This window comes from Engraulis encrasicolus, chromosome 2 (assembly GCF_034702125.1).
Source record: "Engraulis encrasicolus isolate BLACKSEA-1 chromosome 2, IST_EnEncr_1.0, whole genome shotgun sequence".
In the NCBI taxonomy this organism is placed as follows: domain Eukaryota; kingdom Metazoa; phylum Chordata; class Actinopteri; order Clupeiformes; family Engraulidae; genus Engraulis; species Engraulis encrasicolus.
Genome location: NC_085858.1, coordinates 42,291,927 through 42,317,613, shown reverse-complemented (window position 1 = coordinate 42,317,613; position 25,687 = coordinate 42,291,927). Strand labels below are relative to the sequence as shown.

The 25,687-nt window shown below is 39.9% G+C and overlaps 2 long non-coding RNA genes across 2 annotated transcripts in view; one reads left to right on the top strand and one right to left on the bottom strand.

The window, feature by feature from the left end:
* The window catches only part of LOC134462696 (uncharacterized), a 78,130-nt gene that overhangs the window by 11,997 nt on the left and 40,446 nt on the right, over nucleotides 1–25,687 (top strand). The window lies entirely within an intron of this gene.
* LOC134462689 (uncharacterized) lies at nucleotides 4,897–7,716 on the bottom strand. Its single transcript, XR_010037561.1, has 4 exons — nucleotides 7,652–7,716; nucleotides 7,227–7,320; nucleotides 5,504–5,567; nucleotides 4,897–4,968 (listed from the first exon to the last, which is right to left on the bottom strand). It is a non-coding gene; the product is annotated as an uncharacterized LOC134462689 (long non-coding RNA).

The window sequence follows — 25,687 nt, the reverse complement described above, 5'->3', positions numbered from 1 at the left end:
CTACGTCATAACAACATTGCTATGAGAGTGCCGAGAGCCTTAAGTAACAGATTTAGACATAGACATTACAATTTTGGGGACTGTAAGGTTATAACATAGGTGTTGCGCTAAGGGGTTAAAGTTAGGCTAGCAAGTTGCTTGCCAAAATCTAATGAACAAACAAGCAAGCTGCATGGCCGCTTACTGACAGAAGAAGAAGAGAGATAGAATTTGTTTTGCTATTACTTGGAGGCCATTACTGGGCCAGCTGTGGCCTAGTGGTTAAGGAAATTGGTTTTAACGCTGAGTGTTGCAGGTTCGAATCCCACCTTTCCACTCCCTATCTCACTCCATGGCTGAAGTGACCTTGAGCAAGGCACCTAGCCCCAGATAGCTCCAGGGACTGTAACAAATACCCTGTGCCTAGATTGACTATAAGTATAGCTAAATATAATGTAATTACTGACTCAATACGTATAATGTAATATAATAATATAATGTAATTACTCAGTGCTGCCATCCTGTGTCTTGTGTTCTGAACTGCAGCTTGACGGTGGCAATGGGGTCAACATGGCCACTAAATCCAACTTGCCCGGACCAGTGCGGCACCAGGCTGTAAATGCTGACTATGTGGGGTATGACAGGGGCCCTGACCTACGGTGGCCCAGTAGTGCAATCAATGTATACATTATACAACACAAATAAACAACTTTGAAAACAAAATTACATTGAGAATACACACTTACATATTGAAAACCAGTTGACATTTCACAAAACACATTAACAAATGTAAAAACAACTCTACAAAACACATAGGGCAACTGACATTAACAAGTTTGAAAACAAAATTACATTTGCATTATACACTTACATCTTTAAAAAACTCATTCCTATTTCATAAACGCATTAACAAATGAAAAAAAGAGCTTTTACACATTACAACGCACTTAACAAGTTCCAAAACAAAATCACATTTGCATTACACACTTTCATCTTTAAAAAACTAATTACTATTTCATAAAACACATTAATAAATGTACAACAAACAAAACAAAAAACAAATCTAAAATACATTAATTTCAATGATCTGACAAAAAAAACCTTTGATACAAATCACATTAACAAGTTTGGAAACAAAATTAGCCTACATTTACAATATCTTACTTGAAAAAAAAAACATTTCATTAAACACATTTGCAAATGTGAAAGCAAATTACCATTTCATTAAACACATTTGCAAATGTGAAAGCAAATTAACAAAACACAAAAGCAAACTGCGAGACACATTACATTTCACGAAACACAAAGCAAATTAACAAAACACAAAACACAAAAGCAAACTGCGAGACACATTTACATTTCACGAAACACAAACGCAAACTCCAAAAACACATTACATTAACCAGGGGGTGTTCACTCATGGAAATAGCTACTAGCCACAACTGGCTAACCCTAACCACGGGACAGTGCAAAATGAATGGGTGTCAATGGAGTTTTCTACCATTATAATTTTTGTGATTTTTTATATTTTTTTGTCCTGAAATGTTAATATTAAGTTTGAAGCTAGAAATAATAAGACCCCATTTGAGTAGCGTGTCGATTATTTTGCGCCACTAGATTATTATATACTGGGTCACAAAGCTCAATTTTTATGGGGCCAAACCCATAAACATTAGCGCGATGCTAGCGAGTACAGGGTGAAATCTTCTAACCTGCTGTAAAACTACACACCTGAACGATTTGTCAATACAGCCTATTGTTAAACAACAGTCATAGTGCTTACCGGGAATGTTTTGTTGATGATATTTGTGACTGGAAATCGCAGTAGCATGGGTTCCCCTTTCCATTCCATACATTTTCCCACATGAAGGACTGGCCTACGCTCGTTACTGCAGTATGCATGCAAAGCTAACTGGCTACAATGGGAACCAATGAGACTGAGCCTTCTCCCTGTGTTCTAATTTCTCTGCATTAACGAAATTTCTTACGGAAGTAAGACATTTCTTACGGAAGTAAGACATTTCTTACCATAGATGTGTATAGAAGACTAGATATATGGAACTAGAACAAGGCCATAAAGATTGTATCCGCAGAAATAAAATTCAGATGTGCAGAATAATTTCACAAACGTGCCAGATACAATGTATTTGTGGAAAAACATCTTGCATCTGCAGGTTAATTTTGTAGATCTGCACACATATTTTGCATCTCCTAAAATATAAAACGTACCTGTATAAATGTTTTGTAGTTGTGTGGCAGTAGGAGTGTGTACAAATGTGAATCTGTTTTGCCATGCTGTGCGAACCTCTTCCTGCTCGGAGCTGCAAGCACACAAGTGTGGATCGCTTTTACAAGTCTACGAATTTTGGCCCTCTTTTGACGGGGGGTGGGGTCATAGGGTGAGAGCCAATCAAAACATCGCTTACTGCCAACCAATCAGGCTTCGCCAGGACTGACTGAAAACAACGTGGATCTAACCACAGCACAGGCAGGCAGCCGAAGGACGCAATCTCTTTCTTGTGAAGACCGATATGGAGGAGTCACACACAATCAGGTGCGAAGTTTGCCGAAAGGTTTGCCCCCTCTGTCCCTTTATGAAGTCCAGTATTGGCAACATAATTATCTGTGGCTTACTAGTGCTTTTAGCTTCTTTGGCATTGTGTCTGTCGCACACATACCCAGCAACAGGGTCCTGACGCCTCCTGTGTGTGTCCAAGCACCTTTAAACTGTATGCTTGGAAAGTAGTGTTAGCCTATGTTGCATTAGGTCGTTTTCAAACAAGCTCCAATCTTTTGAAACCGGACTAGTCATAGAAGAGACCCCCAGACGTCATTGATACTGACATGGGGGGAGGCTACAATTGCTTCAGCTAGCACTTCCATAGATAATTGCATGTATTGCATTGCCGAGTTGGTCAAGCCATAGGCCCTACCAATGTCATGCAGCTTCTGGAAGGAACCACTGTTAAACAAGAACAACAACAACAACAACAACAACAAAACCCAATGTTCAGTACTCTGTAGCCTACTATGGCAATGGAATTCACGTCATGGCTTGTGGCAAATTGCACAGCCTAGTTTGCTGCTCCATGCTCAGCCAACATTTTAATTTCTAATTTTCAATAGCAAGCTTGTTCAATACATTCTGTAGCCTACAGCAGGGGTGGGGAACCTGTGTCTGTTTTATCCAGCCCCCGACATGAGTTTAATGTTATGCCGCTTCACATGAAATATAACACATTTTGTAAAGGACTCTTACCAATTACGTTTGCAATAGAGTTCAGTTATATATAAGGGGCGGGCTAAGAGAAGGTGGGCTCGAGGTCCTGGTTCGTGTTCATAATGAGGCCCTTGGAGGACTTCAACGGCCCTTTGAATGAAAAAAAAGTTCCCCTCCCCTGCTATATAGTGACTGCAGTTCATCAAACAGTGCGCTCAGGGGTGAAATAGTGTCAATCCCCCAACTACAACACATTCCCCTCCCCCACGTTTATAGAGGACCATGAAAACAATGGGGGGAAAAAAAATAGAGCCAATTGACGAACCTCTGCTTTTTTCTTTAACACCATGAACTCTGTTTTTTTGACGACCCACCTTAGCTCCAGTCCACGTTATTCTTACAGATAATGTTATCCTACTGCTACTAACTAGACAATGTATACCATTCAAAGAGGGGAAACCGTGAGATCTTAAACAAATGGCTCGTGTTGAGTTAAAACAAAATAAAACAAAACAAAAAATAAGGAGCAAACACTCAATGTTTAATTTCAATTTTGTATGACATTCAAATAGGGAAAAGTCCTTTGCATAAGAATGTTTAACAGAATTAATTGTTTTTAAAACAAAATGCAAGGAGTCACAACTCAAGCTATCATTCATTCATTCAATCATTTAAAAATAAAATGTATACATACTGTTGCATAAAATTGTGATTTGAAAAGTCATGTTATTAAAATAAATGCAAGGCAAGGCATCTTGAACATTTGCACATGTTGCATTATTAAGGCACACAATAACTTGACATTTTGTGTTGATTTAGAGAGTAGCCAGCGCTAGTTCTGCTAGTAAGATTCGAATGCCACATGTGCATTTTGCAGAGCCAATCAGCAACCACCACTTCCCTTTATAGTGACATGTCTAACTCTTGCTGTTGCAGGTTCGGGTGGTTAAAAATCTCCTCCTCCATCCCCACCACCACCAGGTTGGTCCAGTCTACCTGTCTGCGGGGTTAAAGGTCCGCTTCCTGCTGCACAGCTACATCAGGCTCTACTGGCGCAAGAAGACCCGGGCTGATGATTGGACCTACGCCAAAGACTGTCTACCTTCTGTTAAATGCATAGTCAATTATCTTCTCATTAAATCGCATTTAACTAATTCCTCTCTCTCTGAGTCTTAAGGGCTGAAATATACTTACTTCCTATTTTATTCACCAAAGTCACCAATCCCTTGTGATACTATAGTAGGGTGTAAATGTGCTACTTATAATTTGAAAAATGAAAAAAGGTCGCACCATGCATAGGTTTCTTTATTACAATGAGGAAGGCAGAACGCCGAAACGCGTCTGTGTAATAAAGAAACCTATGCATGATGCAACCTTTTTTCATTTTTCAGTTTTACAATATTTTAGTCAGCACCCTTAAAAGAAGAGAAAAATTGTTGGGTGAAGCCTGCTCCAACCTTTATGAACTTTACTTATAATTTGGCCTGCTCTGATTTGTATTTTTCTCTTGTTACTCTGAAGTGTTAAGACACCTATTGATAGTACGTGGTCAGAAGTAGTAACTTAAACACACACACAAACCAGATACTTCAAAAACATTGAGACAACACCATGGGAAAGGATGTGGGGGATGCCATGTTGTCCCTTGTTATAAGTAGTTAAATCTTGCACTGTGGTCGGCCGGGAGTATGCATGAGGCGCAGCAGACTTGTAGTTTGTGCAGTTCCACCGATTCAGTGATGCAGTTGGAGAGCTGGTTGGTCCAAAACCTGGAGAACAGAATAAGATTTTAGTAAGTTATGTGTATCACAATAACTTCAATATTCCAGTAGATCAGTTGTTTCTGAAATACCCCAACCAAGACCCTCTGGCACCAACAGCCATGTCATGTTGAAAGTAATTTAAATAATTTTTCTTCCCCATTCTGATGCTCGGTTTGAACTCAGGTGATCTCAACTATGTGTACTTGCCTAAATTCACAGAGTTGCCACCATGTCATTGGCAGATCAGAAATTTCTGACAATGAACAGTTAGAAATATATAAAATATAAAAGTTTTAATATAGAACTTATTTTAAGTTGTCTGTTAAACAGATATTGCATTAAACTTAGTCTATGCAAATTGTGGAGATATATTTTGTGTTTATTGAAGTATTTTTCAAAATGTTACTTTTCAAAAGGGCTTTGGCATTAACACGTCTCGATGAGTTATGAGGAATATACAATGCTCAGCAATAATGAGCAAACAGCTTGACAATTTCGATGGGTGAGGACAAAGACAATGAAGGTGTATGGAGAAGCTTACCACTGATGTGTTCACTGCCTTGCCATAGCTCAGCTTGGAGGTCAGCACGGTCATTCAACAGCAACTGAAAGTGGGGGAGAGATTACATTACATTACATTTAGCTGACGCTTTTAACCAAAGCAACTGACAGTTAAAGGTTAGGTTGAGAAATATAGTTTAAAGCAGTGATTCTCAAACTTTTTCACGCCGAGGACCACTTTGTCCCCCCAAAAAATGTTCAGGGACCACCTGTCAACTTTGACAGTTGATGGGTGCTAATTTGACAGTGCTAATTTCAATGAAGGTCACTTACTTTTTATACACAATACAAGCCAGTCTTATTGTGGTGAAAGTTAGACTTCAGCTATGTTTAGTCTACATTTGTAAAATAATTTCAAACCTACTGCTATCTTGTCTTGGCAAAGCAGAAATCCCCTCGCGGACCACCTGAGCTCTGTCGTGGACCACCAGTGGTCCCCGGAACACACTTTGAGAAGCACTGATTTAAAGAATTTCCACTGTGCTCCGTTAAGGTTAAGGTCAGGAGAGTTTATATCAGCTGTATTTAAAAACAGACGATCACTTCTGCCCGCTGTCTTTCCCAAGACGCTTTTGGCAATTACAGATAACTTGTGATCGGTTGTCTTGAGATTTGTTTGTGCACACGAGTCTGTGTACAGAAGTGTAGACCACGTACATCCTTTCGTTTTCACTTAAAAATCAAATGAAAGTGAATGGGCATAACATAACTGCAGGATAGCACAATATCTAGAATATGTATAGGTCACTGTCACACAGATGAAAGTACTCTTATTGCCATATTCTTGGGCAAGTAGGCTTAAAGGACCAGTTCAGTCAATTTCAATATGCTGTTGTATTGCTCACGCTACCCTTGACTTGTCAGTACTCGGTGATGCCACGAGATATGATTATTATCCGAGATGAGCTTTTCTAATGGGGGCAGCGTTTGTTTACATTTTAAAAAATGTTTTTGCATAGGACTACTCCAAACATTTCCCCGAAAGGTACCGCTGTTTGCTAGTTGTCTGCTGATGTTGTATAACCTTTCGGATGTTTTTGGGTGTTGGGAATAAATAAAAAAAAAAAATTGACATGTAAACAAAGCACTGCCCCCATTACAATGACCAAGATTTCGGAAGAAGAAAAAAAACCCTCAGGTACTGACAAGTCCAAGGTAGTGTGAGCATTACAACTGCATGTTAAAAAAATTGACTGAACTGGTCCTTTAAACGTGCTGTGCTATGTTAATGGCAATAATTAATTTTATTTTGCTGAGCATTTGGTTAATTTCAATAGAATACTTTGGCACCACTTCTGATAACAGCAGATTAGTCTATGGTTTCTATGTCAAATGTGTTCTTATTTGGAATGCGTTGTGCACACTGCTTATAGCCGCCCGTAACGTGCTTCTACAGGGAAGGAAAGGCAACTTGCAGCCTGTTTAGAACATGTAGAGTAAGAATAATAGCGATGATCAGGACAAGATACAGCGGATTTAATTGCTTTACTTTATCCGACTCCCTTTACACGAATGGGATGGCTAAATAGGCTATACATTTACTGAGGTCCCTACAAATGCTATAGAACTAGAATTAGAGGTGGCTGCATTCACACACGATTGTGAAAAATATGTTTCTAAATGTTATTCGGAACCCATAACCCAACACAAACACATAGTTGTGAAGTTAATGAACGTATATTGCCATCAAGTGTATTACTTACCTGCTGCTTATGTTACGGCTTCGTCTTCTGGCTCGGTGTTGTGTTGTTGTAACAGAGCATGTCCACACAGGAGCTGCACCATCATCACCATTTACTGGGTACACAGAAAACATACAGCAGTCATTTGCTGGGGATGAATGTTTCTGTTGTCAGGGAGTTTACAAATACATATAACTTGATATGATGAATAAGTTATTTGCGGAAAGTTGTGGCCACTGAGGGGTAACGGTAACGTTCTTGGGGATTTATTATAATAAAAAATCAGTAATTACATGTAATCTATATGCATGTGTGTGGTTTTATGAAAGTGAAACAGAAATGACATAAAGGAAGAATGACTCCTAAATACTGAATGTGAAATTAGCATGGATCCAAGTATGGTGTACGGGCTACGGTATATTGGTTATCGTGACACCCCTACATACCTGTAGTCGCTCGGGGTTGTCGGGCAGCTGCTGCTCCTGGTAGTCCTCTGTGTAGTGCGCGGTCAGCAGGTTGTCCGACACCGCCATGCAGCCGCCTGCTGTGTTGCGGCCAAAGGTCATCGGGGCCTGTCGTCAAGGGAAACAATTGGCGGGGGATAAACATGATAGGGCAATGCTATATTCAGTCAAACATAACCACATGCACGATAGGACCCTCCGTAGACGGCAAGGGGTGGGTGATTAACATGAGCTGAAACTTTAAAGAGGTAATTTTTCCGCACCATCTTACAGGAGGTAAAACTCGCGGTGAAGTTTACCCGACATACTCAGCTATCTTTACCGGACTGGCAATAATATTCCTATGAGTTCAACTACAAACTGTCGCTCTCGTCACGCTAATTGCCTCTAGTCTCGCTTTTGTCTCAATACAACTTCGACTCAATACAAAGCCAATTACTTCCATTGCTCGCCTTGCTTATGTTGCAATTTTGAAAAAAATTGAGTTGAAATATAAAGCATTGATAGTCCTACACAAACTGAAAACCCCCATGTTTTAAGGCACAATACATGAATTGCTTGTCATTCTGAAGTTATGAGGAGGAAATGATCACAGTATGTAATTACATGTTATTGGTTCAGCAATTCACTTTGACTACAGCTTTGAAATTAGGTGTTAGGCAACAAAGTGTGCCTCTGTGGCAACATCAGCAGACTTGGAGAGGTCAAAAAAGCTCACAGTGTCATGGTGTACAGTATGGTTATCTGGTACGGTACAGTGTTTTTTTTTTTCAAGCTGTAATGATTATTGTCAGCACTTTTTAACGTGGCTGATTACCGGTTATCGTGACACCCCTTGTAGAATCAGATTGTCGTAGGCAGGGTTCACGTTAGCCGGCTGTGGCCGGACATTGGCCGTTTTGCATCATGAATGTCCGGCAAAATAAAATGTGACCGGCCAAAATGTCAGACAAAAAATGACTAAAATTAATCAGTAAATAATATTAGCTCATTTTAAACACTGAATGTTACACAAAACACCAGTGATATGAAACTGAACAAAGACGAAAATAGTTATGAATAGCCTATGTAAATGAACGTGTAATAGTCTAAACAGCACTCTATAGTGTTGCTTGCGCTCTCGTCCCCCACGGCGTTCTCCCCAATCAAGTTGCTTCCCTTTCACTTGACTCACACAGCTGGCTGATGTCAAGGAACAATTCAGGGTTTTTTTTGTATTTTAACAGTAAACACAAAGGGCATTGCGCTTGCAAAACCGTTTCATGAAAGAGAGCGCGCTTTTGCTCCCCATGCATACAAGCAGCTGGCTCTTTAACACCAGCCAACTGGCCCAATGCTAATGAATTTTAAGTTTTGCTGGTAGAAAAGACCAATTTACTAGCCACTTTGACCCATTAGGGAGTGTGTGTTTGGCTATATGAGGGAAGGTCCGTTAGATATTCTAAATGTCCGGTATTCTGCAATGCAGCCGGCCACTTGTCCGGCCAGTAAGAATTCTAGCGTGATCTAGCGTCAATCACATCTCACCATGGCTGAAGTGCCCTTGAGCAAGGCACCTAACTTCACATTGCTCCAGGAGTTGTAACATTTTCCTGGACAAAAATGTCTGCCAATAGTGATACAGTATAATGGAATGCAATAATACACACTGTCCCTACCTTCAGAAACAGCATGTCATCCGCATCCATAGCCTCCTCTATGGTGCTGATGGCGTTCATTAGGGAGGCCATGTCACCAGACAGTTTGTCCACGGTGTCCTTCATCTTGCGGCTTTTCTGGTCCTCCTACTCCTTCAGGACGATCACATAGGAACTGGTGGATCTTCTCAAACTCCGCTTTCACCAGACGCTCCGCGTGCTAGGACTGCTTCTGCTCACACAAGACACATGATTTTACACAATCATCTTAGTAGTTGACATATTCATATACTTGTGACTTCACAAATACTGGGAATACTTGTGCATGTAGTGTACAATGACAATGTAACAAAGCCTTTAAAAAATACCTTACCAGAAAGTTTCTCATGCACACCAGAAACGTTGTGCCTACCAGAAACTACAATCTCAGGTGCGCAGGGGAAAGTGACGCGCACATGTGAACCAGAACATTTTCAGGCGGGCATAAGAAAGTTTCTGGTGTGCACGAGAAACCCTATGTTTATTTGTTTTAACTCATTCATGTCAGTAGAATGTATAACTTAATGCATGATTTGACGCTGTGTCTTTCCATTACAAAGAACCTAACTCTCTCATCATTTAAACCCCTCAGCTTATCCTTGAAGGACCTCAGTAAAAAAAAAACACGCATCATCATCATGAGAAAACATACAGTGATACAGTGTAGACTCAAAACTGAAGCGCTGTCTTGGAAATGGTCAACATTGAGAAGACGACAGCCGTACACTTTGATGTCTTCCTGATATTTCATTAAAACCAACCAGCTTTAACGTGAAGGCAGATGGTTCAAAATGATAATGTTCATAAGTATATAAAAAACATGCTCTCTCTCTCTCATTACGGTCCTCCGCGGCCTCCTTTGTGGAGCAGGTGACATGATCTTCGTGCTCCTCTCTCACACACTGCTCACACACCAGTTCCTGGTCCTGGTGCAGAACAGCAGTATCCTCTCACTGTTCACATCGCGCCCAAGCGCGGGGGTTGAGAGCTGCGGACACGCACATCACAGATGCCTTGTGTCTTTTGTGTGTGTTAACAAAGTGCAAAAAAGGAGTGATGACATGGAGGTCCACTATAGTATATATTTTTGGTACTGCTGGTGCACCATGCGCAAACACAAAAAAGTAAATTTGAGTCATTCAGTTCGAGAGCAACACATCAAAATACTAGAAGTAGGCCTACTAGCATCTACTCCGCCTCGGCCAGGTTTCAGCAGCGAATGGGGCAATCTTGTATTCAGAGCTGCCCCCTCAAATGAGTGTTGACCACCATAGAACACTTTCTCAGCACTACCATGCTTGGCTTATGAGAGGATACACCTTTTTTGTAAAACTCACTTGTTTACCACCACACATGCTTGACACCATCTAAAGCAAATTTGTTTATCTTGGTCTCAAGAGAGATGAACAGACCAAGGATATGGATCACTGGAACCATGTTGTGTGATCTGAAGAGACCAAGATAAACAAATGTGCTTTAGATGGTGTCAAGCATGTGTGGTGGTAAACAAGTGAGTTTTACAAAAAAGGTGTATCCTCTCATAAGCCAAGCATGGTAGTGGGACTGACATGGTTTGGGGATGCATGAATGCTGTCAACATTGGCAATCTGAAATACACCTTAAAGAAACATGCATGTCAACATGCACTGTGACTACTGAAGCAGATCATGATATTCTCCATAGGATTGCATTCAAATCTCACACCAATCTATTTAAGCCAGATGCAGACTCAAAATGTAAAAGTTCAATGCAAAGAAAGGTTGAAACGCACACTGATGACCTCCCTTGTCATCCCTTTTAATTTCGTTTCATTTCGAGACGATTCGAGCCAACATAGCCCCTTCTCTACCGGATTTTAATCTGGGGTGTACTCACTTTTGTGAGTACATGTTCAAACATTAATGGCTGTATTTTGTTTTTTTCTGAGTGAACAAGAAATGTAAGCGGTTAAATATGTTGTTAAAAGGTCACTAATCATTGTGTAAAAGTTACATTTCTGTAATGCTTTCCTATGAAAAGATATACTCAAAAATCTGCAAAACTGTGAGGGGTGTATTCACTTTCGTGATATACTGTATGCTGCCCTCGGTCTGCGTTACTGGTGCAGAACTAGACAGCTAGCGAACAGTTCAAGAGAAGGCAAGCTGAAGTGTAATTTTGTCCTTTTATTTTCTTTCTTTCATTTCCTTACTGACTTTTCTCTTGCACTTTCACTTTGTACACTTGCACTTCCAATCTCAATACATATCTTAACACTTCTCTTTACTGTAAAACTGTTAACAGAAAACGAAATAAACATACAACAGTTTCACTTACTTCAACATTTGCACGACACACAAATCTACAAGCAACCCAGCGATCTATTTTCAGTCAACACAACGTGGCCTAGCTTAGCTAAGTAGAATCTGACTAGCCAAACTTTACAGGAAAGTGAACATCACTTCTTGAGGCAAATAGATAGAAATATACATCAAAATATCAATGCAATTTCGTTACAAACAACATCCATCACAAAATGATTACTTACAGACTAATATTGTCCAAGGCTCAAGTGTGAAAATATATAAATTGCGGGAGAGATGAAGTCTGTGTCTTAACGACAGAAAACACTTGAAAACACTGTAAACTAACCAGGAAGTAGATTTGCGCTGAAGGCGCAGTACCGCGAGAAAGTCCACTAGGTGGCGGTATTCACCATAAGATTTACGTGGGAGAAACTAAACTCGGGCATGGAATTAAATGGAAGGCAGAACAACAATTTTGGAACAAGCACATTGGAAACACGGTCTTTTCCGGACATCAGCTACTCTTAAATTTTCTGAAGGGACAGGTTGACGTAGCAATGGTGCGTGCCCACAGACGTGCACTAGCACTACAACGTTATCAAACCCAAGTGTTTGATTATCACATCGTCATGACTCACCTACATTGATGGAGGTTGCAAAGATGACAAATAACTTTCCTCCTGGCAAACTAACCACGTCATTTAATCCTTTCGATGGATAATGGTTGGCATTGTTGTATGGTCTTTCGCGCTAATGTTTGAACTCCCTCCGGTCAATCAAAATAATAAAACAGCTTTTGTGAATGGTTTGGAGACCAATTGACTTACACAACGGGAGACAATGTGAGGAAGTACAAAACCTCACGGGTAGGTTATTCCATTTTCCCGGACAGACCACAAAAAAACAGAGACAAAAAACGTCCGGAAAAACCTGGACGTGCGGCAACACCGCTCAGGGAAATATGCATTTAGCTAGATACCAAATGCCCCATTACAAGTTCAGAATAGCCAACCAAAACGGCAAGGTTCCCCTCATAATCGACTAAATAATGATAAAAAACATCCATTATACACATATATTAACGCATTATGAATACAAGTAGGCTGATACAATAATAACCATCCGATAAAATAGCTGCAGATAAAACAGTAACACACTTTGGGGTAAACAAAATAGGCCTGCCTACCTACCTCTGCGATTGAAATTACACAAAGTTTAAACAACTCCTGCCAAATAATACACCGTAGCCTAACACATGCAGACATCAAATAATTAAGTTTACTCACGTTTCTTCGCACACAAGACACAAAATTAGAGATAAGAATACCCATCTGTCTGGTTCTAACACTAGCTAACATTAAATGGCTACCTAGCTAACAAATAAGGTATCCGTCATCGAAGCTAGCTAACACACAGAGAACATGTCATATTGAATGACAGCGATCATACAACCCAAGTTAAGAAGAACTCGTGGATACTAGAGTTAGTTATTAGTCTAGTTCTACTAAAATGTCAACCTGGCACCTTAGTCAGACCATTGAGAGTGCGAATCAGACCCTGTCTGAGAGTGAAGAATCTTTTTTCTCTGGCTCAACAGCCACGCTAGCAGAGATTCTAGGAATAGTTAGGACTAGCTATTACGTTGTGTTATCTCTCTGGCGCTAGCATTTCAAGCTAGGCGGATCCGATCGATTAGCTATCTCGTTCTATGCTAGCGGGCTGACAAGCATCGTACTCTCATACAATGATATTGATACATGAACGATCCAAATACAAATTAGTACACACCGGGGTACACAGAAAACATACAGCCGTCATTTGCTGGGGGGGATTGCCTCTGTCTGGCTATATCGAAAAGGCTTCATGCTAATGTGTACAACAGCAGTACACAACCTATCAAGTAGACCTAGTCACCTGCATCATGAATAGCGGCCTACTAGCTCTACCTCTCTGCTACTACTAGAGCTACAGAAATAGGAGACACAATCTGAACACAAACAACGTACAGGTACAAACAACGTGCAGTTCGTTCTCACTAGAAAAAAAAACAACAAACCACTCACCTTTGTCTGCGTCATCCACAACCTGCTGGTGCTCCGTCGGAATCGTCAGCCTGCAGAAACCTAATAACTAGCACTCCAAGTTATATTTATGTATCGGTAGTTATTACAGCTCCGTCGTTAGAGTTGCATTATTACTGGACTAACGCACGAGTGAGTGGGCCTGTTCTCGCTGCACACACAGAGGCCTTGATCCCGCTGTCAAGCCATGCCTCTGATTGGTCCCATGGAAAGCGATAACTTGCCAATAAGCGGTGTTTTGATTGGCTTCCACCCTCTGACCCCACCCCCCATCAAAAGAGGGCCAAAATTCGTAGACTTGTAAAAGCGATCCACACTTGTGTGCTTGCTGCTCCGAGCAGGAAGAGGTTCGCACAGCATGGCAAAACAGATTCACATTTGTACACACTCCTACTGCCACACAACTACAAAACATTTATACAGGTACGTTTTATATTTTAGGAGATGCAAAATATGTGTGCAGATCTACAAAATTAACCTGCAGATGCAAGATGTGTTTTCCACAAATACATTGTATCTGCCACGTATGTGAAATTATTCTGCACATCTGAAATGTATTTCTGCAGATACCATCTTANTGGCCTTGTTCTAGTTCCATATAGATACGTCACAGTATATCCCACCGCGTCCGCACAGGTCGGCCATCTTGCCACAGCCAACTGTCAACAGAATCCACGTTACACCAAATGTAATCTGAGGTAAAGCAACACTCCGGTTTTTTTGACACAGGACCTCATTTCCGAGTCAGCCATAGTGTTAGAAGTGTGTCCAGATCGTTTTTTTGAAATTCCATGCAGTCCTTGTAAAACCGCAGGTCGATGTTGCTAGGCTAGCGCAAGTGATCCACCTTTGCTAGCATGACCCAAAAAAGCAGTCTTAACAAATTCAATACGCAATCAAATCACATCAATTATTATGCCAGACTGTGGATGTGAAGGTTTGTGGTGATCGAATACTGTTTCAAATAAAACTGACCTGGCCTTACATGGATTTTTGTAATAAGGTGAACTACTTTCTCCCAGTCAGCGGAATTTTACCTTGCTCTCGACAGCTGTGATCAGATGTAAACCCACTTCAACAGTGAGACGCCAGGTAGAACTACAATACTCTACATTACTGCGTCTTTTAATGTATGGTGGATTATAAACCAACAACGTGGCAACATGGTAAATAAATGTGTATAAAATTGCGACAATAGAGCCCATACAGAAACGTTCTCATTCGTTTCCTGAAAAAGACCCGGATGAAGAAAAATAGCTCCTATCTGCAAGAGATGGTAAACACATCAGACACTACGTAACAGCTAACAGGGTGATCTGCAGTGATCATTTCAGCCCTGACGACTTCATAGAGTCAATCAGAATAGCCGCAAAGAAAAGTCTGAAAACATCTGCGGTGCCATTCACCTTCCCAATCCCTGGTGTGCCACAGCCACTGTGATACCAACAGTCTCCGAAGATCACGTTTGTCCTACAAGCTTACACAGGCATTCTGCTGCTGTCACTGTAGCAGTGTTTACTGATGATGATTTAGCTAAGGTTACTTAAAACCTTTGCTGTGCTTTACGTGCTATGGCTGGTGTGTCTTCATTGCAATAGTTACACTGTTTACATAAACTTAGGCGGCAGCTTCGTTCTTCAACTAGGGAACAACTCACAAAATGTTTTAATAACTTACCGCATTGACAACTGGCCATTGGGTCCATGTATTTTTTCTCGACTGAGAAGAATGTTTCTAGCAGTCCACGATTGAGATACAAGTCCTGGTGCTCCGTTATGCACACATCTCGAGATATGCTGTGGCATCTAGACTATGGAACGATGCAATCTCCATCTCTTGCATCTGTGGGGAAACTAAGTCCCAACTCGGCAGCAAAACATTCTTCTTCTGTCTCCAATGCCTTGCAATTTCGGCACTGACACGACACCAATCCCCTGTTATTCTGTTCCGGCTTTCTGCTACAGTTTCAGTGGCTGCCTCATACAGACGCGCGCTCTCGTTCGGACCTTTTCAAATCCATCTAAACTCTAATGCAGTATATTCCGGCTCATACAGGTATGCTTCTGAATTTGCTCGTCCTCGTCATCAAAAGCGTAGGGTTCTCCGAACATTGCCATTCTTTTTTATGATCAGGGTTCGTCTGGTCGTAGTTCTAGCAGACAGCTGCGCTCAAAACAAACTTGACAGTGAGAACCGGTAACACTGGTGTTAGATATCAGTCCGCGACTGCAAAATCAGGAAGTAAGTTGCTGCGGATGAGCAATGTAATTCTAAGGTTGGTTTACTCCCTAAATCTCTCCATCAACGTGGGTATTTGTGTCGATAGCCTGGCGAAGTAATTGACGTGCTTTGAGTGTTTATTGAACTTGTTAAGACTGCTTTTTTGGGTCATGCTAACAAAAAGTGGATCACTTGCGCTAGCTTAGCAACATCGACCTGTCGTTTTACAATGACTGCATGGAATTTCAAAAAAAACGATCTGGACACACTTCTAACACTCTGGCTGACTCGGAAATGAGGCCCTGTGTCAAAAAAAACGGAGTGTTGCTTTAAGACCGCAGAGTTTTCTAAATGTTCACTCTTTTATCTGCCTGAAAATGTGATGTGTATATAAGTTTCTAGCTATACAAGTGCCAGTGATTACGTCAAGAGTAAGAAAATAACTTATTATTTTTGGATTTTGATAAAATGATATTTGTTTCGGCTTCAGGCAAACATCAGGCTAGCTAAATGTGTATATTAGCGTGCTAATTCTAGCGAACTATTGTGCTCGTAATGTCTCGTTTTAGACTAAGTGTAGTCATTTTACTTGCTAACACTTACCTACATATTATAACCGGTTAGCTCAAGTTGGCAAAGTAATTTATTTAAAATGCCACCGTGTTAAAAATGACAGTTTAGCGCCTATCACCTGTCACTGGCTAAATTCCACCAACAGTAACTGTGGCTACCAGTTTAGCTGCTACTGGCCTTGGGCCGTTTTATAACATTCACACCTGAAGTGCCCTCTCATTAATAATTGTTGTGAAATCGCTAAACAATAGCCTAATGCTGGTAAGTTTCGTGTGAATTTCCCAATCTGTTAATGGGCCATTTGCTAATAACACTACAGTATCTCTGTAATAGCCTTTCACCACTGACTGATTGAACAACTCACCTTCAGCTTTCAGGTTTAAAGTAAATGCATTTTAATGGTAAATAAAGAATACAGTAAATATACGAATACTGTATATTAAAAGTTTCGAAATCCGTTTTGAATTAAAAATATGAACTTCGGAGAGGATCTTTGGCAAAACTTAAAGCCCTTCTTCACAGCCATTTTCCAGCACAAGCCATTCCAAGCTCGTCCTAGTTTGCAGCTTTCTTCCACGAGTTTATTTATTGAAAGCAACTTGCATTATGTTTTATTTGTACAGGACATCAAACTACCAGCACACCACAGCCCTGTCCAGTCCAAGGGCTGCAGAGCAGAGCCCAGCCCAGCCCCACACAGGAACAAGACAGGACACTGAGGACAGGACAGCCCAGCCCAGCCCAGTCCAGACCAGCTTAATCATCCGTCCTACCCCCTGAAAGATAGGCCCTCACAACCACTCCAGTAATTTACTGCATGTCACAGAAATTAGCACACATTTCTGCATATTTGTAAGTCTATCTGTTCATGGGAAAACATTTAAAGGGACACTGTGCAGGAAATGGTCAAAAAAGGTACTGCAACTATGCTGCTTATTGAAATTGGGCTTCCTATTGCCAAATTTGATCTTTACATGAAAGTTTACTAAGTATTAAACAAATATTTTCTAGTATGGTCCAAGTACAGTCATTTTTGCAGCTAAAAATGGCTATTTTTGGAAATTAAAAATGGCGGACCATGGAGAAGATCCCCCTTTTCATGTATGAAAAGTGCATTTTTTCCAGTCATAATGAATACTTAGAATTTGATGGTGTTAAGTATTCATGAAAAAGGTAACATTAGTGAATGGGCTGCATGAATTCTGGAAATAAACAACTAAAAATCTCACACAGTGTCCCTTTAAGAAAGTTCACCTTGACACAATGAACAGTAGCCAGCGTATTGTTTGTACAGCCACTTCAATTTATTTTTCACTCGAAATAATTTGAAATGCAGCCATTACTGTTTCAAAATGTACCTCAAAAGTGAGTAGGCCTACACCCTGTTATAATCCCATAGAGAGAGAATCATGATCTGCTTCGGTAGTCACAGCACTGACATGCACATTTCTTTTGGTGAGATTCAGCTTTCCAATATTGGCATTATTCAAGCAGCCCCAAAACAGTCCCACTACTACCATGCTTGATTTTACAGACTTGTAACTTTTCTTCGTTCAAATCATTTTCTTTTTTTTTTTTTACCACTAAAGCAGCTTTGTTTATCTTGGTGTCATCAGACCACACATGGTTCTAGTAGCCCATAATCCTACTCTGTGTCTAATGAGGCCAAGATTAACAAATTTGCTTTTGATGATGTCAATTATGTATATTGGTGAAAAGCGATTTATGTAAAGAAAAGTATCCGGTGTGTAAAATCAAGCATGGTAGTGGGACTGACATGGTTTGGGACTGAATGAATCCCATCAATATTGGAAAGCTGAAATTCAAGGAATATGCATGTCAACATGTACTGCGACTTCTGAAGTACTCAGGGGTATAGTAATTTTTGTTTTTTACTAGTGCGGTGCCACCCCCCACCGCAAACAAATAAAACAGTCATGTAGCAGATCTGTAGTGCGCATGTTTATTTCGGGTGTATCTTCATAGGACACTTGTCTCAAATGGCATGGTGTGGTTGTAAGTGTTTTTCAAATGTGGGTTATGAGCAGTATTAAACCTATTATCTTACCGGTACTCCGCACCCCAGGGTGTACTCACTTCTGTGACACACTGTTTCAGTTTCATTCGGTTTTGTTTTTGTGGCTTGTTCTTTGAAAACAACTTGTGTTGTGATTTACAGGACATTGATCTACCAGCCCTGCCCAATCCAGCACAGCCCAGCAGCTGCCAAGCCCAGCCCAGTCCAGTCTTGCACAGCACAGCACAGCCCTCTCCAGTCCAGACCAGCCTAGCCACTCGTCCTGCCCTCTGAACCGTGGACCATCATAGCAGCTGCCCATTACAACACATTCAAGCACAGCCTAGTAGTTGCATATGGTTTTCGTTCTCGGGTTTGTTTAATGAAAACAACTTGCATTATGATTTATACAAGACATTAAACGACTGACTTTGATGACGAGGTGATGTCTTTGTGTATGCTTTAGCTGTTAACTATTATATTACTAACAACATAAAGTGTTGTTATGAAATTGCCAAGAGGCTGAAGTCAGGGGTGTCAAACTCAACTTAACCAGGGGCCAAAATCAAAATCTGGGTTGAAGTTGCGGGGCGAATTCAATTTTTATGAAAGTATACAGTACACACGCAAATGTGCAAATACCAAAAATACTCATTCCCATCAATTTTTGCCAGCAGGTCTGAGTTTGACATCCTTGGCTGAAGCTATACATTTTAGTAATATGCAGGTCTCTAAATTAAAACAAGCCAACTGGACAAATGCTGGTGATGTTTAAGTTTGGCTGGTAGAAAAGCCCAAACTCACTAGTCACTTTGACCCATTAGTGTGTGCGTGTTTGGATAGTAAGACTTCACCTCTACAAGCCATTTTGGGTGGTGACTAAAACGTTAATTTAGAGCCATGACTATATGGTCTTTGTTACAATAATGTTGTATAGGTAACATAGGTTCTGGAAAAAGGATTGAGAGGTATTCCTGCTGTTATGGCATGGGCTGTCTGTGGCACCTCAAATCATGGCCTATACTTTATATATAAACAATTGTATTACCTGTATTTTAAGTGGTGCCCATATCACAAGCATATACCTTGACTATTGTTATTAAGAGGAGAGAGAGGACAAATATAAGGAGAAGACTTAATATGTAAGGTGAAACCTTTTTGTAGCACATCCGGCACATTGACAATGCATTGAAGTAAAAGCATGCAATATGATTCAGCACTGTAGTGAGATAAGTGTAACCAGAATGGTAAAATACTAAGTAAAGTACAAAGTTTTCTAACAAAAGTAATGGGTTTTATTTGATTACTTGTTTTTGGCAGTGCACTTAATTGAGTTAATTAATTAAGATAATAGCTCTGTCCGTCCGTGACGAATTGTGTCCACAAGGTGGCAGACTTGAGTCTTGGCCTGGAGCTAATGCGTGCAGGCAGAGGTGGTTTTATTTGGGCTACCGGTCAATGTTTGGATTCATGCACGTGATGCTGAAATGGCGTGATGGCCTACTAATGGTTGATATGTAGGCTACTAACAATGTCTGGTAATTTGTCATTTACTTTAGGACTATTTATTTGAAATCCTATGGTAGGCTACTTTTTGAAATTATGGTAGCCTACTTATTAAAATTTCAAATTATCACTCACGCAGTATTTTTAATGTCTACTTCCGTTTGTTTTCTATTTATCAAACCAAACTGTTTGTAGCCTATCCACTAACATTTGAGGACATAGGCTACGGTCATCTGGTAAGGACATCACTCTACCAACGCAATGCCACGGGTGGGCCAATTAATTGTGGACAGAGACGACTTGCTGGAAGAAATGCAGGCCTACGGCAAGTGGGGCTTTTTAGAAAAATCAATATGGGTCGTACGTTTATTTACGGGATCTATTTAATTGCATGGATAGGCTAGGGCTATGCTGAGATATGCCTAATGTTATTAATATGATGTAATATAAATATTAATCACAACGCAGAATCAGGAATAGCCTACATAGGCTACTTCAGTTTGTTTATACCGTATAACAACCAAAACCTTTTAAAAATCGATTGAAATTTGAGGAAATTACTGTCATCTGATGAACACATTACTAGTACCAACTCAATGCAGAGAGGTGCGCCAGTTGGCTGTGGTAAGATGGCCGCCATGTGCGGACGTTCGACTTCAATTGTCGGCGAAGGGGGTGACGCATATGGGTGATTCTCACGAAGCTAAAAAAAACAATGTCCAAGAGGTTTTAATGGTGAAATATGACACGGATTCTTTTAATGGTATTACTTTACTGTAGAGCAAGACGTATACTTTCTGGCACACTAGTTCATTTTAAAAAATATTATTTTTATTTTCCACTTTTTATGCATTTTATGGGCAAATTCTCATTACCGAAATGTGTCCCAGCCAAAATTTCTGGTCTTTGAATAAGGGTAAAACATACTAAAAAGTACAAAAATACGTAAATAACACTACAAGTGTGTTGGTTTATGTCCGAAGTTTCACTAAGTGTTCCTTGTTGGCAATTTAAATAATGAACACTGATGAATATCTCAAGAAAAGGTTGTGTCCCCAAGTATTTCTTCTCATTACCGCAATATATTTCAGAACTACAATTAAAAGCTTTCAGAATTTCAATAAGAGCTGAAACTACCTACAATTCATCTGTACTAACAGGAGATTCATGATGGCTACATGACTAGTCAGCCTTATTGATTGTGCCTGTAAAATGTCATGATTTGTCTCAAAAATATGCTAACACGACAAAATTGGTTCTCATTACCGAAATAGTCAATATTTCAAAATGAAAAAGATTTTTTCATTTTAAATTTGCTTGGTAATAGGGTATTCCTTTTTAGAATTCAACAAAGGTCGTAAATTAGCTAAGTCACAATAATTGAAGTTACAGTTAGCATTATTGTGCTGAGCCATCTCATTACCGCAATGCACATTCTCATTACCGCAATGTTTAAAGTACCTTTCGGTAATGAGGATTCTCAATTTCGGTAATTAGACTCTATGGTGATTTACATTCAGAAAATAGATTTATTTACATTTTTAAAAATGCAACTGCAACCTTAAATACAATCTATAGTTTGGCAGTGTAAATATTTTCACTATGTCACTTAATTATTGTTAAAGCACTTGATGAAAGTTTGAAGTGAAATTGCACCCATTTCAGGTTGAAATATGCAATTGTATTGAAACCAAGCCAAATATTGTAAATAAACAAAGCAGAAGTAAATGCCTAACATACAGCTCCAGGCCACTTTATTAGAATAGCGTAAAAACGTTGATTTATTTCCATAATTCCATCAATAGTGTTAATCTGTCATGGATTATAGATTCATGGCCCAGTTTATTTTAACTATTCCAATCATTCAATTCTTTATTTTTACATATTTTGGTCTTCCAGCTCAAAAACCCATGAATTGGGGAATTCGCATCATTAGAATATTGTAATAAAATCACATTTTTCTTCATCAAAATTCGGGTCACATTAAATCAGTTGAAATTTGGTACTTTCTACATAACATGCAATGTTCAATACTTTGTTAGGACTCTCTCTGTCTTAATAACGGCCATGATGCGTTTAACATTGAAGTCAATGGCAGAAACAGTGCATGGGAGTTATGGAAGCCCAGATATCCTTGATGCTTTGCTGTCAGCTGTTCTTGTTTGTTGACCTGGTGTCCCACACTTCACTCTTCAATATACCCTGTAGATTTCCATGCTACGTTTTGGCGCTAAATCACCAGAAATGAAACCCCATTGAAAATGAATGGGGTTTTATTTCTGTTGAGTTAGAATTAAATATTGAGTTATACAGTATATCACGAAAGTGAATACACCCCTCACAGTTTTGCAGATTTTTGAGTATATCTTTTCATAGGAAAGCATTACAGAAATTTCACTTTGACACAATGATTAGTGACCTTTTAACAACATATTTAACCGCTTAAATTTCTTGTTCACTCAGAAAAAAACAAAATACAGCCATTAATGTTTGTACATGTACTCACAAAAGTGAATACACCCCAGAATAAAATCCGGTAGAGAAGGGGCTATGTTGGCTCGAATGATCTCGAAATGAAACGAAATGAAAAGGGATGACAAGGGAGGTCATCAGTGTGCGTTTCAACCTTTCTTTGCATTGAACTTTTACATTTTGAGTCTGCATCTGGCTTAAATAGATTGGTGTGAGATTTGAATGCAATCCTATGGAGAATATCATGATCTGCTTCAGTAGTCACAGTGCATGTTGACATGCATGTTTCTTTTAGGTGTATTTCAGATTGCCAATGTTGACAGCATTTATGCATCCCCAAACCATGTCAGTCCCACTACCATGCTTGGCTATTGAGAGGATACACCGTTTTTGTAAAGCTCACTTGTTTACCACCACACATGGTTGACACCATCTAAGCAAATTTGTTTATCTTGGTCTCTTCAGATCACACGGCATGGTTCCAGTGACCCATATCCTTGGTCTGTTCATTTTTCTTGAGACCAAGATAAACAAATTTGCTTTACTGTACAATACATATACAATATTGAGGTGAAATAAACAACGTGCTGAGGAAGAAAATGTTTTTTTCAATGTTATTCCCATGTACTGTACCGAAAATGTACCGAACTGTGACCCTAAAACCTAGGTGTACCGAACCCGCATACCATTACACCCCAATCTGAGACATTTGACATCTCACATCATCTTTTCAGTAGGCTAAATGGTACCAGCACCATAATATAAAACAGGAATAATATATCTTCAAGAAATCTCTAGCTTTACACTTATTTCACAACAATCCTCTGAGAATGACTCCTCACAATTAAGCTGAATAAAATGAAAGGAAGGAGATAAAATAGCTTCAAGACATTATATTGTCCTCCCAGTGATGCAGGGTTCCTTCTGTAGTCCAGTAGCTGTATCTACTCTTTTCTAAGCTACTCTAGTGATCTCCTGTTCCTTCTACCTACTTCCTGGTTGCAGGCGCGCGCCGAGTCAGAAAAAGATGTCCAGTGCACGACTTCGCACTGCGACACGATTTTCCAGCTCATGACAGATTTTGATTTCTGGTCCACTATGGATTTTTGGCTGGAGAGGTCAGTAGTGAGTTGTGATGTCATATTCAGGGTGGGGATGAGGATTGGGGGATGTAGGTATGCTCCACTGGGGTCATCAGGTGGCTACCCTCTGGTGTTTGGATGATGGACCCACTATAACTTCATAGTGCCCATTGGCAAAGCCTGGCATTTCAGGTGTGCACTAGGGCTGGGAATCGGAAGAGAGCCACAGGTTGTGGATTAGTAAATAGCTCCTATAATGATCGGCAAAAGATCGATATACAAAGTTGTGAACCGATATCGCCCTTTTCGAACGTGAATCGATATTGGATCGTGATTCGATCTTTTGAACCCAGCCCTAGTGTGCACAGCACCCCTTGGCCCCCTTATACTATGATGTTACTTTGGTGCCCAGGAGGGGCCTCGCCTCTTCACCTACTGCAGGGGTGGGGAACCTTATTCATTAGGGGCCACTTCAAATTCATCTGAGGGCCGTAAAAGTTCTCCGTACTAAGAACATAACCAGGATTTCCCCGCACTTGAGGCCTATATTGAAGGCAGCCACCTTTAAAACAGACCCCATCCTCTCTAGTTCCCCTGAACTAGTTCCACTCGAGACAGGTTCCCCACCCCTGACCTACTGTATAGCCACCGGAATACTTGGTCTGCTCCCCCTTAGAGGGCTTTTATGGTCTTTGGCTGGGTTAAGTCTTGAATATCAATATCATTCAGTAGCTTAATGAATGGTTTTGTATAGAATACTTTTATCATCTTATTTGGTGTCATCATAATTTACTAATATTTGGCTTTAGTTCAATTTATTTCTCCTTATTCTCATTACCGAAAACTTATTCTCATTACCGAAACATCCCCCTCATTACCGAAATGAGCACTTGATTGTTTAAAAAAAGTGCTAAAGGAAAACTGTATTCTTATATATTTTTTACGAACACCGTACCTTTTTATGTTTCTTTCACTTCAGCATATTTTTTGACCGAAATTGTAGGTTTTCACTGATATATTCTAAAATTAAAGTGGAAAACAAAGGATCCTATTGCGGTAATGAGATAAAGTGGTAAAACTCTTAAACTACAATAATAAGAAAAATAACTTTTTTGAGTGTTTTACGTAGCCCCTAGTACAACTGTCAATATTCAATGAACAAAACTGCAAGAACAATTAAGTTTCCTAATAAATTTCATGAAAGAAAAAAATTGCGGTAATGAGCATTTTAGCAGATATGGACTTCTAAAACGTTGAAAAATGTGTTTTAAATAGTTGTCAGGTAAGTTGATATTATTGTGCTTAGTAACTGTACACTTTGATGTGACAGATTCAAAAAGAAATTCAATCAAAAAAGTCTTTTGAAAAAATGGTTGTCAAAACACGTTTGTTGCGCGTTTCGTGAGAATCACCCATATGTGTATAGAAGACTTCTATCCATCATTTGCATGTGACGTCAAACGTTCTAGTGGACGGCCACTGGACGGCAAGAGGACGGCAGAGTGCAGCATTAATTAATGGATTCCTATGGGACTCGCAACGTTTAGTAACTCATAACGTAACTTAGATCACCGATAAACTAAACACCGTAAACACACATTGTGCTGTTTGTTACAAAAACAGATAGGGTTACAAACCAGGCGTGACTTTTCACTGGATCTCAAAATAAAAAGAGGAAGCTGAGGTGAATCGCGGCAACCAACTGGAAAACCATCAAGCTACTCGAGTAGCCTGGATGTGCACCACGGTAAGTTTCTCATTTGCCATCCTTTATATCACCATTTGTCTCTTAATTCGTGAACGCTAGTTAATTTAAGTCTAATGTGCAATTTCAATGGCTTTTTTCTGTGAGGTCAATGTAAGATGCTTTCCATGATTAACGTTAATTAATTAGCAGCATCATTACGCTATGATGGACGTATGCTAAGATATTGCAGGCTGTAACGTAAACACGGAATTCATAAAGCTCTTGGTGAAATAGCACGGCTATGACGTTCATACTGTTAAGGTTCAAATGTAAAAATAAACCATGTGTACATCTCTAGCGGTGATTTCCCAAGTAGCTTAGGCCTACTCTCCAGCATGATGCTGTCATGAAATGCCAGT